Source organism: Nyctibius grandis, chromosome 4, assembly GCF_013368605.1.
Source record: "Nyctibius grandis isolate bNycGra1 chromosome 4, bNycGra1.pri, whole genome shotgun sequence".
NCBI lineage: Eukaryota > Metazoa > Chordata > Aves > Nyctibiiformes > Nyctibiidae > Nyctibius > Nyctibius grandis.
In genome coordinates, this window is record NC_090661.1 from 66932249 (window position 1) to 66947809 (window position 15561).

The following is a 15561-nucleotide window of genomic DNA, read 5'->3' on the forward strand; positions in this document are numbered from 1 at the left end:
TATTGTCCCTGTGTCCCATCAGGTGCTTAACCCACGAGTGTCTTTGCTCAGGGCTCCCTCTCCAGCTAGCAGAGGGAGACAAGTGCTTTCCCAAGGCAGTTCAGCCCCCCTAAAATTTGACTCACCAGCTGGCAAGGCTAAGTTCCCAAATTAGGTGCCTTAGCTGGTTGCCTGATTGCAAGCATAACAGAAGTAACTTAGAGCAGGAGTCAATTGATGCTTAGCAGACATGGCTCCACGCACAAAAAGCTGCCAACTCCCTTGTTCCTGTGATACATGAAACAAACGAACCAGAAAATGAAAATAAGCCCATCTTAACTGATACCATCTAGAAAAAAAGATAGAAATGAGACCTGAATGAGGAAGGTCTGTCTTTACACTGCTCACCTCTTGAGTTTTTAGCCCACAGATCTGTCAAGTCCCTGCCTGAGATCCACTGCAACCCAACTGGCATCTCCTCAGTCTGCAGTAGGGCACTTTGGCCTCTGCAACATGGGACCACGGAGGAGGATACCCAGTGGTACTGTGTGTCTGTGTCTCTGGGAATATGCCTCCTGGTATGACTCAGCTTTCTGTGGCACCACACTAACAGGCTGCTTTCCAGCTCAAATATGGGGCAAGCCCCAATAAACAAGCCAGCCCCTCCACCAGCATCTACAGTCACATCCTTGCAACACAAGGAATCAGCAACCCTTTCCTTTCATCACCCAATACACAGAGTATCAACTCCAGGGAGGGAACTGGGAAGTTTGTGTAAGGGAAGCACAAAGGGCATTTTTAGGACAGGAATGGGAATAATGACTAACTTCAGCGTGCAGCAAGCTCCTGTTCAGAGGGAATTTTGGGGGTGTTACCCACGAGCAGCACATGCCTTTCAGTGGCTGATTCAGAGTCAATGCATGCCCTGACTCCGTGTATTCCCTCTCCTTTCCAGGACTAGGATGCCTTGCTCACTGCAAGGTATCTGCAACGACTGTTCTTAACTCACCCTTTTTCAGGCCAACACCACAGACTACAGGACTCTCAGATTTACTATTTTAACTGAGGAAGGTCTGAAGCTGTCAGGTCCCTCTCACTTACACAGGCCTTGACTATAGGCTTGATTTTCTTGATTATAAATCCCTTTCTGCAGGAAAAAAAGACACCACAAACCCTCACCGAAACTTATTTCTAATCTAGGGTGACAAGAAACAACAGGCAAACCAGACAGAAATCTTTGCTGAGAGGTGTGATGACACTACACCAGATCAAAACTCTGAATTAAACATTTTGTATCTAAACCTCCCATGCTTACACAGGCCAGAATTGCACAACAATACACATTTTCTATCACAATACAAAAGTTAGTCAGCTTCAAGGCAAGATGTTTTTCAAAAAAACTCCTTGTCTGTGCTTGCTAAAGGTCCATTCAGGTGACATCTAAAGTGCATTGGTTTTTAGCTTATGTCCTCATCAAACTTCAGCACACTCCACCTACAAGGTGATATTTTTATTTTGTGGCAGGAAAGCCATTCTTAATGTTATTGACAATACCAGTGGGTTCGGTCATCAAGTACTTCAAACTCATCTACACAGTCAACTGCCATTACTCTTAGACTGGACGTCTGTTTTCAGATACTCTCCCCATGAATAAATAATTGATTGAGGACTAATGGAAGACCACAGAGGCTTAGGGGAAGCAGAACGACTGTTTACTGCCCTGAGAAAAAGGAACAAAAAGTGAATTATTTTAATTTTAACATGCTGAAATGCATCACCCACAAAAGATATATTAAAGCTAATGAATTCCTGGAACTGTTCTAGATAGGCTATGCAGACAAGGAGCAGTAGATGACCTGTGTCCTCTGCGCTTTGGGGACAACATACACATGTGGTTTATCTGTCCCCCATTTTTCTTCTCAAGCAGACTTCACAGCACTTTACTTTACAAATGATTTGCAAACCTATTCATGATCTTGCGTGAGAAATGATTTCACAGTAGGGTTGTGAGGGCAGAGGACGCTGCGTGGGGATGGTGGTACGGATGCTGCAGCATAATTCATGCTAGACTGTAATAGGAAAGCAACCACACCATGACATAGCAGCCACTCTCACACCAAGATTACATCCCTGTACATTGGGACTCAACTTTTAAACACAGGGTTACTTTCACTTCCCACCCCACGTTGCCCTGTGGTGACTTGGGAAGCATCACAGTGATACGAATGCAAACCCAGCTTGCTTCCTCTTAATTTTGTAGTACTGGTTTTGAATCTCTGCATTTCCACAGCTACCCCTGCTACTTGGACCTCAACCCTTGGGCATGGTTCTCTGTCCCCAGACCAAGTGCTTGCTGTCACTCCTGGCACCACCAGCAGCCTTCACCATGGCTGGAATGACTCAAAACAGATAATACCCAACAAGAAGACAACCCTTATCAACAGCCTTTCATTCCCCCACAGCAGCCAAAGCATGCTCCCAGAGCAGCTCTGCCCAGACACGGAGTGGGCGCAGCTGACACCCAGTACGATGTTTGGATGCAGCAGCTCTGCCCCAGAGCTAATCCAAGCTTCAGGGATCAGGCAGAAACGCTTTCCCCTGAGCATCCACAGATGAGCCTGTATGGCGGATTTCTTCACCAAGCGCTTCTCCACCCCAGCTTTCTATCTCAAGGTGAAGCACTCTGTAGCCCGACGGCTCTGGTGCCCACAAGACACCTCCATACCGCAGACGTCAGAGCTGCGGCACTAGTGACACATTGCCCAGACGCGCGGTGACTTGCTGTTAAACCCAGCAGCTGAGCAAGCAGAGCTCCCCCTTGGCCTCGGTCACCCTGGGCAGCTGGAGCTTTTTCTGGCACCTGACTAGCAACCCTGTGGCTTTTACCTCATGTTCAGGAACGAGACAGAACATGGATTCAGGCTTAGCTTCCTGCATCTTTAAAGGAAAGCATTTGGGTTTAGCACCTGCCAGCCGCTAAGGTGCCATCAGGGCTGTTTTTTTTGTAAGCTAAAGACAGCAACGTCCCTCTTTCTGGTGGTTTAAGCCTTCTCCTCCAGCTGCACGGCCACGCTGCTTTCCTACCCGAACCTGCGCTCCTACACCCTGTCCCACCCATGCTTTTCGGGGCAGCGAGAGTGCTGTGTGTGGGGCAGGGTGCCCTGCAGGGAGGCGCAGCAATGGCGGAGGAATCCAGCGCTTCCCCACGTGCTACAGCCAACCTCAGCAGCAAGAGGAAGGCCCTGTGCGTGGCATGGCTGCAGCTTTCGCCCTCAGCAGGGGACAGCACTCCACGTTACTTGTGTCGCAAGCAGTTATAGGAACCGAGAGATTTCCCGGATTGCCCTGGCCAAGCTGCATTGCGGCTCTCTGCGGTGCTACCGCAGGGCTTCAGCTGGCCCCTGTCCTCCCTATAGCACTCCCTGCTCTTTGCCAAACCCCAATGCCTCTGCTCGCATCACGCACTCCCCTGCTCCACAGCACTGTCCCCTTACACAGGCTGAGCCATTCCTAGGATCAAGTACCGCTCAGATGAGCAAGACTGGAAAAATCTTCCCCCCCTGCTCCACACGAGTCCTACATTGGCCATTGTTGGTATAAACCACAGATTACTTCATGACTTTCTGGCAGTCACAACTCACATCATCAGCCAGTGAGTGGAATGGGTCGTATACACATGAGAGCGCCTGGGCGAAACCACAGAAGGGTTAAACCCTGCAGCGGGCTGAGAGAAAACCCACTCCACACAGAGGGCTCTCAGAGGAGCCGAGGCTGTGACTCACCGGGAGGGGCTGCACAAAACCAGGGATTCAGGGAGGCCCACAGGAATTTCTTCAGGGAGATTCTTCCCCCAGAGACAGGCGAGGGAAGGGCCTCACTTTCCCATCACAGATCCCGTGACTGCCCTGCCAGGAGGAGAATCACTATTGTCCAGCAAACTATTTCTAGTTTGGCTAAAAACAGGATGACAGAAGACTAATTGCTTCACTGGAGAAAAAAAAAACCAACTAGTCTGGAGTGGCGGAATTATTTTGTAGACTGTTGTTGTTTGGGTTTGTTTCCATCCTGGCTTAACGAGCATTAATGACTTCAGTTCCAGGAGGATGGAGGGAAGAAAGCCATGAGGGTGAGAACACCATCCACACAGACACCTCTCGCCCAGCAGGCACTGCTGCCCCAGACAACCTCTGCAGCCCCCTGGCAACAGGGCGCTGTGTCCGTCCATCCGTCCCTCCTTCCTCCAGCTCATCAGAATGAGGAAGGTGGCTGAGAGTGAAGGGAAATGTGAAGTTTTCCTTTTTCATCAGTCTGACTGGAAATGCCAGCCTTCCCGCAGCTCAAATACTTCAGCACGTTAGCTATGCTTGGCAGCATCTCCAGAAACACTGCTGTCCCTTCTCAGTGGCAGGGAAACAAAGGGAAAACATCCCAAAAGAGCGGATGCTCCGGTAGAAAGCAGTCGAGCCCAATGCCCGTAAAATAAAGTTTGTTTGTTTTGTTCGCAGAAGCCACACTGAAACTTCTGAGAGTACTTCTGGTGTCCGGAGAGACAGAATGAAACCTAAAGCCAAGACATGTAATTAATGTTGAAATTCTTCCTTACATAACAGCGCCTGGGACGCAGCCACTCACTTGGCCAACGCTGTGAACGGCGCTGCCAACACAGGTCAAGAAAAAGCCTGCAAGCGAGCAAGCGACGTCTGGGTTATGCCCGGTGGCTACGGGCATCCTTACACACTTAGTATAGGCTTCAGGGAACTCGGCATCAGGAGCCTATGGGAATTATGCGCTCAGTCTATAAGTCAGCTCTCTTGAGGGACAGCCATCTTCTAGCTGGATCCCCAGAGAACAAGAGAACACCTTGAACCACTCCAAACCACAGCAACGTTTCAAGGAAGACACAAGCAGTGTAAAGACTTGGAAATATTAGGAGCTTCCCCAGAGAAGAGGTGGAAAATTTCAGACAAGACTGGTTGTAAGAAAGTGAAGAGAAAGTAGAGAAGGCTTGCAGGCAGGCAAGCAGTGACTTCAATGAACCTTCCTAGACATGACAGAACATGGAGATACCTGATACTCCGTGCCACATTTAACTCACACAGAGGTAACAGCTAGGCCTCCAGAAACCATCATTTGACATCCCCTCTCTTTCACATGTCCCTAGTCCAATGTCAGTTTACTGGTTCATGGCCATAGCTGGAATTTGTTGTCTTGCTTCCTGGCCATCAGGGATCCAGAAATGCCACCAGCTGATGCTGGGAAGGAGCATCCAACCGATCTGGCAGGAACTTCTCCTGACTCCCCTGTGGCCTGGGGAAATCAGTCCAGAAGGACCCCAAAGGCAGCTGTGACTGGAGATGATAAGGTGTAGTAAATAGGGCAGGCTGCAAGACAGTTTTACATTAATTTTATCACAAAATACCGGTCTTTTCCCCCTGGGGCTATCCCTGTCAGGGTAGTCACCAATTTGAGCATCAGTGAGCAGGGCAATTTCACTAGATCAAGAGTGTAGGGGGACGTGCAACACAGAGACTCTCCACTCATGAATCAGACTTCAGCCCACTCGAGCCACAGACGTCTTGTGGCTTTAGAGGTTCAAAAGCCAGTCTCACTTTGCTCTGACTCCTTTCCAAAGCATCATGATTTCCAATAAGAAGCACAGGTTAGTATCGCCTTTCTGAAAGCAGACAGGAAAGTATGTTTCAAGTGGCTCAGTCACAGATAAAAGCTATCTGTTTAACAGATATAGTGCAATAAAGGCTTATTTGGGCATTTTCTCTTTGTGTAGGGATAGGGAAAAAAAAGCATGATTTCAGGTACGAGTTACACTAGTCCCATCTCAAACCCACGACCAGCAGATTGGCTGCCACCGATCGGACATCACAGCTTTGAAATTAACTCAGTGGTTCCAGGCATGAGTTGGACCAGCTGACGCTTCACTGGCTTGCTGCATCCCAAGCAGCACAAAGGAGATGGAGAGGTGTAACCCTCCTGTGGGAGTCGGCCCTGGCCTCAAAGAGACCCCAGTGGGAGCAGGAGCAGCTCTTGTTCCATGCTCCATGCTGATGGAAGGGTAGAGTGGCTGGGCAGTGCCGTGCTCTGACCTTCACGGTGGGTGGGCTGTCTCTTTGGGAGCTTAGCCAGCTGGCAAGAGTCAGAGAAGCTCCTTGCCTTGCTCATTTATCAAGGCTGGGCAGAGAAGCAAGAAGCAGGAGCCAGCTGCCAAGATTTTTGCTCCCTTCTGTGCTCAACAGTGGCTGAAGGTAGACACTCCGGCTGTGAAGCTGCTGTTTGGGCACCAGGTTTCAAAATAGCGATATGAAAATTACAGAAATGGAGAGCTCCAGCTAGGAAGAACGGTTATAAAGGAAGAGGAAAAATTAAAGAGAAGGTGCAAGCAATGGCAAAGGCTAAATTAAATTGATAAGATTGTGTCCAAATCCCCGAAACATAGATAAGCATACAACTCCTCAACTTATGGTCAAGACGTGCTGACAAACAGAAACACAAAGCACATTAATTCAGCTTTTAGGCAGAAGTCAACAAGGACATGGGATCTTGCTACATTTTCATACTCAGGTGAATGTCAAAAGGAATGTAACCACATCCAGAGAAGGGAGGAGAAAACCCAAAGCCCGCATGCTAAATGTCACACACGGCTCAGCCTCAAACACGGGTGGCACAGAGCCTGCATGCCACAACGTCCTGCAGCCTTGCTACAACAGCACACACAGGCTTACTGAAAAGCCCATGAAGAGTTTGAAGGGATCACTTCCTACCACCCCTTCTACCACACAGGTTTGCACGTGGAGTAATTTCCCCCTGCTACCTTGCACAGCTAACCCTGCTTTTCCCCATTTCACACCCCTCCCCGTCCCCTCCTCCAGCCCCATTCCTTTTCCATCACAATAAACAAAGAAGCCATAACCCGCTTTGGCAAGGCACCATGATGCTGCTGCCTTCCCTGAAACGGCATAGATCAGAAATGGTTCTGATGCAAACATTCACATCCTTATTGGATGGACTTCGCCAAATCGGAGATTTAGCTGGTAAATAACCTCTTCTAGCTGGACGTCATTTTCCTGACTCATGAGCACTTCTCTACCATACTGCCAAGAGATCTGTGAAAGCAGCGCTAGATGTTAATAATAAATCATGCTTGTGAAACTTTAATTGATTCAGAAGAAATGATGTCCCCCTCCCTGGCAGTGTTTAAGGCCAGACTGGATGAGGCTTTGAGCAACCTGGGCTAGTGGAAGGTGTCCCTGCCTGTGGCAGGGGGGTTGGAAATAGGTGATCTTTAAGGTCCCTTCCAACCCAAACCATTCTGTGATCCTATGAAATCAGCTCAGAGCATGGAGGATCTCTGTGGTTTTGAATATATCACACCTTGTGCACGGTTGAGACCTGAAGGCTTGCTCCCGTTTCCATTGCTGTCAGCTGGAATACCGCCAACCTGCTTTAGTGGAATAATAATCAGGTAATACAATTCTGAGACTAAACTGTACCTTTAGGCACAGCCTCATAAAAGGGGAGGTTCTCGATCCTATTAACAGCAAAGGTGCTATGACTCAGAGGCCAAATGATGAGTAATGCTTTCCCCTTGTTCCATGGGAATAGGCTTTGCACCAGCAGCTAACTACAAGCCCCAGCACAAGCTGGGCTGGCGCGCGGAGGGCAGAAGCAAAGCTGTGCCCACCCTCCTACCCAGGGTACTGCCTGCAGAAGATGGAATTTTCTCCCACAAAAATTTTGCGTTGTAAACCAGACAGCTATTACTGCAGTGTGACCATGTAATAGTTTGAATTTTCTACTGTGTTATTATCTTTAGTTTATCTCTGTAATCGTTAGAGGCAGCTGATGACTTTGAACTAGAATCTGAAGACAAGGTGTTTCAATTGCACCACCGGTATTAAAAGCTGCTGGGCGACTTTACAAAATCCATCTCTTTCCATAAAACCAGAGTACCTACACGCTCACTGACATAAAGAACAAAATCTAAACATTGGGATTATTGACCAAGGAAACATCATGCGCTGATCTTGCTACAGCTAAAAGAATAAGTCAGATTCTCCCTGGAAAGCTACGGCAGTTGCTGCAGGCCAAGTATGTCAACAATACTGATTTTCTCATTGTCTCCCTTACATACACAGTAGCTTCACCCGCTGCAACACGTCACATTGCAAGAAATCTCCAATTTCAGCAAGTCAGAGGGAGCAGATGCAACAGCATTTTGTTGGTACAATCTTTGTTTTAAAAAATCGTACAAAACATTTATTAAGGTTGACAGAGACCTTTTCCTCAGCTATATATATCAGCCTCCCTAATGCTAACTCAGGGGTCATATTCTCTGACATTAGAAAGGTTCCTTGGTTCAAGGTGGGTGAAAAGATCAACAAAATGATTGGACTGATGCTGGGCAATTCTGGAGATCTCAGAGCAAAAGTTTTCAAAATTGGGTCCTTAAAAGCACAGGCCTGAATGTCCTTGATATAAGGGAACATGTTAAAAGTCAGATGAGCAGTTCTGGCTAAAAAGGTAGCAATAATATTTAGGGGCAGTTTTTAAAAATGAATTTTACATAATATCTTGAAATTTATGTTGATTTTTATTTTTTTCTCCTTCTCATGACCTTCACACCTTTAAAAAAGAATGAAGAGGGCAGGAAAGGCAGAAAAACAGTCTTTTTGTAGAAAAGTTTCTTAGTTTCAGAAGTTCTAACCTAAATATTCCCAGGTGCTCTGGGACTTAAAGATTGAGTCTAATTCTGGGCTCCTCTCTTTATGAACCTGTCTGTAACCATCACATGTAGCTATTTCTTAAATTGCATCTGTATGCTTTTTAATTGTGAAATGCCTCCATAAGGACATATTAGTCACAAAAAGAATGACAGAACACAAGTCATGTCTGATCACTTATCCCCTCACGGGTGAGCAGTATTGCTTATTTTTCTTGCACCAGTACCAGAATTCCCAGCTAATTCCCAGCTAACACCAATCTCTCATTTCCAATATTCAGTAAATTAAAGTCTGTGCCTGTAAGAGTGTAGTACACAAGTTATTACATGCAAATGTAACAACTACACCAAAGAAGAGTGAAAGTACAAGAGACTTGCATTTAGGCAGAGGTTATCCAGCCTTGGGGCAGGTGGATCAACTAGACAAACTCTTGAGGTCCCTTCGAGCTCTGGTTTTTAATGATTTATACAAACTCATTATGTGCAGGGTTTGCAGGTTTCAAATCAATCCCTTTAAACAACCATAAAGGAAAAGTAGACACTAGCAGAGCCAATAACTTCTGTAGGCTATTCAGTAGTCCTTAGTCATGTGGAAAGTTGCATTAAAGTTCACAGACTATATACAGTGGAGTCAATGGGGCACAGAGATCTGATATGTGGATCTCAAAACAGGACAGCTCTTCGTAAGCATAACTGTAAATCAGGACTAAACTGTCCTGCACAGTGACTGATTAAACATGACATGAAAACGTGAGAGGCTGGGTTTTTTTTCCTCTCTGCACTTTCCATTTGATCAAGTGCAGAGAAACACCACTTTAAACACTGCATGCCAGAGGCTGTAAAAGAGCCCAGCTTGCACGCGTGCAACAGCCACATCTGAGTGGAAAACAATGTGGAAGATGCACTGTCTAGAAGCACAAATCAGTCTACACGAGCTGTTGACTGTCAGATAAGATAGCCACAGACATTACTACACTCCTGACCCTAAAAGACATCCCTTTACGTTTTCTAAAGCTGAATGAAGCGCTTCCAGAGACTCAAGTATGAAAATTTCTCTTCCGCACTAAGCAGTTGTTGTAGGGACGGGGCTGTTGGTTTGTTATTCTGTGCCAATTTGCAGCTTTTAGCTGATTTGCTTCACTCATTCACCGTAAAATCAGCTTATATTTCATTCTTTCCGCTGTTCTCATAACACAGCACACCCTTCATTTTGTCCTGCTGATATATATCTCCTCTTGTCTTCAGGGCCCCAATCCAGGAAAGCGCCGAGTCTAGGAGCTCTCCTGAATCCAGGTCTTGAAGCAATAGGGACCAGATCCCACAGCTGAGGTCATGGTGCTCTGCAGAGTGGAGACTTGCACCCGGTTTTGGCCCTGGCTGAGCTGTTTCCCACCCTCTCCTCTCGGATGCAAACAATATGCCTCTACCTGCACGCAGGCAAAACAGGGTTGGGATCAGGGAGGCACCAAATGCAGCAAAGACCACCTACAGATGCATCTACTATAGCAAATTCAAACAAAAACTTTCAGAAAAGCTTAAAAACACCTCACTGAACAAAAGATTTTATTTGCTAAGAAAACAAAGCTATGCAGAGCACCTAAGCAAACCAATGGTGATCCCTGGGTAGCCCCCCCAGCCAGCCAGTTTGCCTTGAAGGGCACTGCTGGTATCAGTCACAGATCCAGTTCAACTGCTAATTTCCCTCCCTGGGGAAAGCCCCTTGACTTCAGGGGAAACAAGATCTGGCTCCAGATGTGAAAAAGCTCATGAGAAGAGAATAAACAAAATCATCAGTTGCCCAAAAAAAAACAAAACCAAAAAACAACAGAGAGGGAACATGAGGGATCCCATGTCTACAATGTCTTGACCCACGGAAAAAGCAAACAGCACACTAGTAAGCTGCTGTGTTAACAGTGGCTCTATGTAATTAGGAAAGGCATTCAGTTCCTGTTTTCAGCATGTAATTTTTAATTGATCTTGCTGAAAGAAACTTTAGTGTTGTTTCAGTTAATAAAGAGTCTTTCCAGCAAAACTGGTCTCTGTAAAAGGCTTATGTAAACCTTCCTCCAAGTGTCACAGGCTGGTTGTTTGAACTGGCAGGGAATTAACCTGTTGCAAAAAACACATTCCCTGTAAAAGCCAACAGTCATGAGACATACAGCTGCAGACCTGACGGGTCTCCTACACTAAGGAAAGGTGACGATTTCAGAGACCTGGCCAGTATCTAGCAATCCTTCCAGATCCCAGAGGAGACAGACCTTTTCCCTGTCATAGGGAGCACCACACATACCAAGGTGATGCTTTCAGATAACACAGAGAAAAGTAAATGCTTGCTGTTAATGAGCCCATCCTATTTTCCCCAAGAGCCTGGAGCCCCAAGGTAAGACCATGGTCTCATCTGGATAACTGCATAATTATCTTTTGCCTTCTAAAGGGACCAGGCATCCTATTGAAGACAGTCAAGTCACGGGACCTACTTAATGGTTTGCTGCCTTTTATCTTGGTGGTTGGTGCCACATCAGAGCATGAGGACTCTGTGCACGCCATCCCAGTTCAGAGGCGTGACACAACACAAGCAGACCCCGAGCATCTCTGGAAGGGCCAGTTGCATTAGAAATATCAATACAGACACAAAGGCAGTGGAATAAGCTACCTAGGAGCCCTCAGGAGAAAAACAAGGTTCTTCAGCCAGCCAACAATCAGTCCTTCCTTCTCCCAAGCTCTCTAGCCCAGCCTTTTAGCTCCTCTGGCTCTTGATCAGCTACATTACGTACATGCTACACTATGCTACCGATACTCTTAATGATGTATCTGCCACTGTGCTGTGCCAAGCAGTGGGCTGGGTCATGTATCTTTCTACCATCCGACTCCATACCCAGGGCTGGCAACACCAGCATTGAAGTGCAGGGTGCAAAGGTAACACTGCCTCTGCTTCCAGATATAGCTAGCCCAAGGCCAGTTCAGGTACGTCACCAGGGACTGCACGCTGTATCACCTCTGCGGGTAGTGGAGACGTGTTCTGAAAAGCGACCATCTCATCGCTCGTACATCCTCCCAGTGGGACACATTTGCAGAGGGAGAGAAAGAAGGTTTGTCATAAAAGTCAAGACCATGCCACTAGGTTGGGTTGATTGCTCTATGTTGTCTATAAAAAGTCCGTTACCTTTCTGAAATTGAAAAAGTCTGCAGGGCAAACCCCTAAGCCCCCTCCTCCAAAAAAACCTCACAACAACCAAGTTTAAGAAAACATTTGCATTTGCCCTCAGTACACAGGTATGATGCCTCTATTGAGGGACACCATGTAGGTGACCCTGGCAAGTGGACCTGTCCACTAGCAAAGCTGTACACCAACCTATGCAAAAGTTTGAATCTGAGGGCAGCAGGGCAGACCAGCCATTCTTACACTAGTGTTACATGGAAGGAAAAGTCCTGCTTTTAAAATAAACCCCTACAATCATTTACTATCTCTTTGCTTTTTAGAAGACTATGAGTGGACTAGCTCACTTGCATTGAGTAAGCCACTGTGCAATCTAATACTGCTCAGACGTCCATGCTGTTTTGTTTTGCTTCTGGCATGCACAGAAGCCAAAATATGCTTCCGTACTCTGGGAACTGTTGAACTGGAAATTGAAAGTCGGGAAGAGCTGCCTCAAGAAAAACAGCACATACAGTCTTTAGATAAAAATCACAAACCAACCTAAATACCTGCAACAGGACCCAGCATACAATTTTCCTTCAGAAATAAGCTTAAAGAAAGCAGCAGTGCAAGAATACTGCCCCGTGAGCAAAGATTTTATCTACAATAGCCTTGATTATCACCTAACCTTTTTCTGGCAACATCCAGCATGAGCTGATCCCAAACATGTCCTTGTCCTACTCCTCTGTGGTTAAGGGTACACAATATGCTATAACCTGACATGTTGAAAAGCTTGTTTTCATGGCTGGATTCACTCGTAGTCCTACCCCCTGTGTGATGGGATAAGGAACTACACTGTACTTGTCGACATTTTTTTCCAGGAAGCAACTATAAATAAGTGCTGCTGAGTTGACAGACAAACCTCAGCTTAGTGCAAGACAGAGATGTCTCCTTGATAAGGCCAGAAAGCCATCTCTCCTTTGCAATGTTGCAAATGAAAAAAAAAAAATCTGTGAAACTGAAAGCTGTCTTTTAAGAAACCCCAAATACACACATATATATTTATGGGACTTCTATTCTGGACAGGGCTTAGTAATAAAAAGCAGAGTTTCCTTGAAGTGAGGAGCAAACTCACTGAATATTTCTGTTGCATCACGAAAACCATCCTATGAGAGCACCAATCCAGCACTAAGCCTGGTTTGAATGTTAAAAAGTCACCTATAAGCAAAATACACCACCTGTCCCAGGAGCCCCATTCTCACGGGCTCACGGTAGCAGTCGCAGAAAGGCTGCACCACAGCTACTTCAACTTGCGTATGTGTGGCTGGAAAAGGAATCAACAAAACCCCTGACCTTAGCTGTTACCAGCATTGTCACCCCATGCCACAGTGACACATTTCAGCTACTTCTCAATGAACTTTCAGTGCCGGTTCTCAAGCCTCTCTGGCATTTCAAAGGAGAGAAGACCCCGCTTCTGGCAGCACTTGTTGCAAAAGCAACTTGACTTACCGAGAGAACTATCACTGTGTTGGTAAATGCAGATTCTCTCCTGAACTGCTTGATCTTGAAGGGGGCAAGGAAAAATATAGTATTATTATGTTTAAGGTTAGCCCAGAAGAAAAACAAATGACCCAGGGTATTCTAGGCCAGCAACTCTGTTATTCCATTGACTCTGAGAAACCAGTAAGAACAGGCACATTGAGCAACTTGTGGCAAAACACTTTCTGGTCAGGCTTTTCCTCATGTCTCTCCCCCCTGCTCCCAGCTTCCTAAGCAAGCACTCACATTCTGATCATAAAATCTCCAAACTCTCTTACAGAAGTGCAGTGATTCCCTTCTGAGTATCTCCTTCCACACTGCAAACTCGTTCCTGGAGCCCAATGTTCGTGACTCGACAGAAGCAACCTCAGCTCAGTACAGCCGCAGCCAGCAGCTCTCTCCCCTTACATCTTCCAGAACAGAGTCACCCCAACTAATTTTAAAAAAACAAGTCATCCCCCCACAGATCTGCCCCATGCAGCTGAAGCTACCTGACTCCACGGCTCAACTGGTTTTCCAACAAGATCAAAGCCCGTGCAGTTGTTCAAGGAGCTTTTCAATTACTCCTCCAGTTTCTATCATGAATTACGGCAGCACTTGAGGAGTGCCAAAACCCCGAGGGATCGATTACTCCTGCCCTGTGACAGGCAGCAGGCTGGGGGGACAGGACAAGCTGGAAGCACGGTGGCATTACATTATGCACAGACACAGTTTTGCTGCTGAATGATTGACGATAACTACTGGATGTCACTATTTTAAGGATAATGTCATATGTGTAATTATCTGGCAGGGTCTCTCTTCAGTGGCTGGCATTATTCACGAGGGAAAAATTAGACTGAAATCCAGCTGTAGAGTAAGTAGATTTGCTATTCTATGCAGACAATCACAGTGCTTTAGAAGCTCGATACATATGCTATGTATCACCAGTAATTTTCATACTGTCAGGACCTGGAGAATATTAAAATGACACTCCTTCTCTGTTTCACTGTGCCACATATATCATATGATTTCATATTTAAAAATAATTTCATATTCTCCGTCGTCACCTGACCATCTGTTTCTTACTGGAGCTCAAGCTAGGAAGAGAAAGAGAAGTTGCTTTCGCTTGATTTATCCTGTCATCTGACCATCAGATAGAAAAGTGTCCCCCGACCCTTTGGCCACTTCTCAGCTATTCTGGATTTAGTGCGTTCAGACCTGGGCTTATCTGATAGGGGAGGACACGTTACTAAACACAGGACTGAATCACCTGGGTTAAACTATGCAAAGCCCCAAACCAAATGGCATTTGGCCCAGCCCACAGTCTGAAACAGTACTGACAGAGCCTGACTGGGATTGGAACTGGTCCCACCCTGGACCCTGTTGCAGGTCCCAGCTGTACAACTGTAACCGAGCAGCAAAAAGAGAGAGCTGACGTGATTCCTTGCAGTGCTGGCACGCCACAAGTAGAACCGAGCAGGGCTACAGCAGACCGTACCCAAATATGCATGCTTTGCTGCTGGAACCCAAGCTACAGTATTCCAAAGAAAACAACTGACTGCTCCTCCTTTCCAGTGCTCTGGGCAAGAGGATGCCAGAGGTGTTCTGCAAAGCATGACAGAAAGAAACCTTTCTGCATAACCAGACTGTCTCAGCGCTGACATCTCCCTGCTCTAGCTGTCCTGTTCCAGCCCAGAAGAGGTCTGGCTCTGCCCCCGGCGTATACTGGAGGGTGCTGGTCAAATGGTCATCTTGGCCAGAGAGAGCTCTGCAAAGCAGACTGACTGTCTGATCCGTGCTAGCTGGTCTGTGCCTTGATGCTTGAGCCAATGGTGTGGCACTTTGGCAGTACGGAAGGGAACAAATATGACCAAACTGCCTGAGTACACAGAAATGATAGAAAAAGAGCACTGAATATGGGAAACTGCTTCCTGAGAACAGCCTGGAGACCCGGGAGCGGAGGCTGGTGCTGGAAGGCAATGATGCTCCACTCCTATTGCAGTCACAAAGATGCTAGACATGGACAGGAAGGGAAAATTCCTGCTGTAGGATAATGGCAGGAATGAAAAGACTATCAGTGGCTGAGCTGAGAGGCACTGGATAAGTATGTCAATAGATAGGGTTTAAACACAGGCCCATAGCTAATACAGGGAAACAAAGAGGCTCGGGTGTAACCAGCACATATTAGCCTTGA

At 46.6% G+C, this 15561-nt stretch overlaps 1 protein-coding gene across 1 annotated transcript in view; it reads right to left on the reverse strand.

The window, feature by feature from the left end:
- PRKCH (protein kinase C eta) overlaps window positions 1-15561 on the reverse strand; it is a 125574-nt gene that overhangs the window by 32328 nt on the left and 77685 nt on the right. The gene's annotated exons all lie outside the window — the stretch shown is intronic.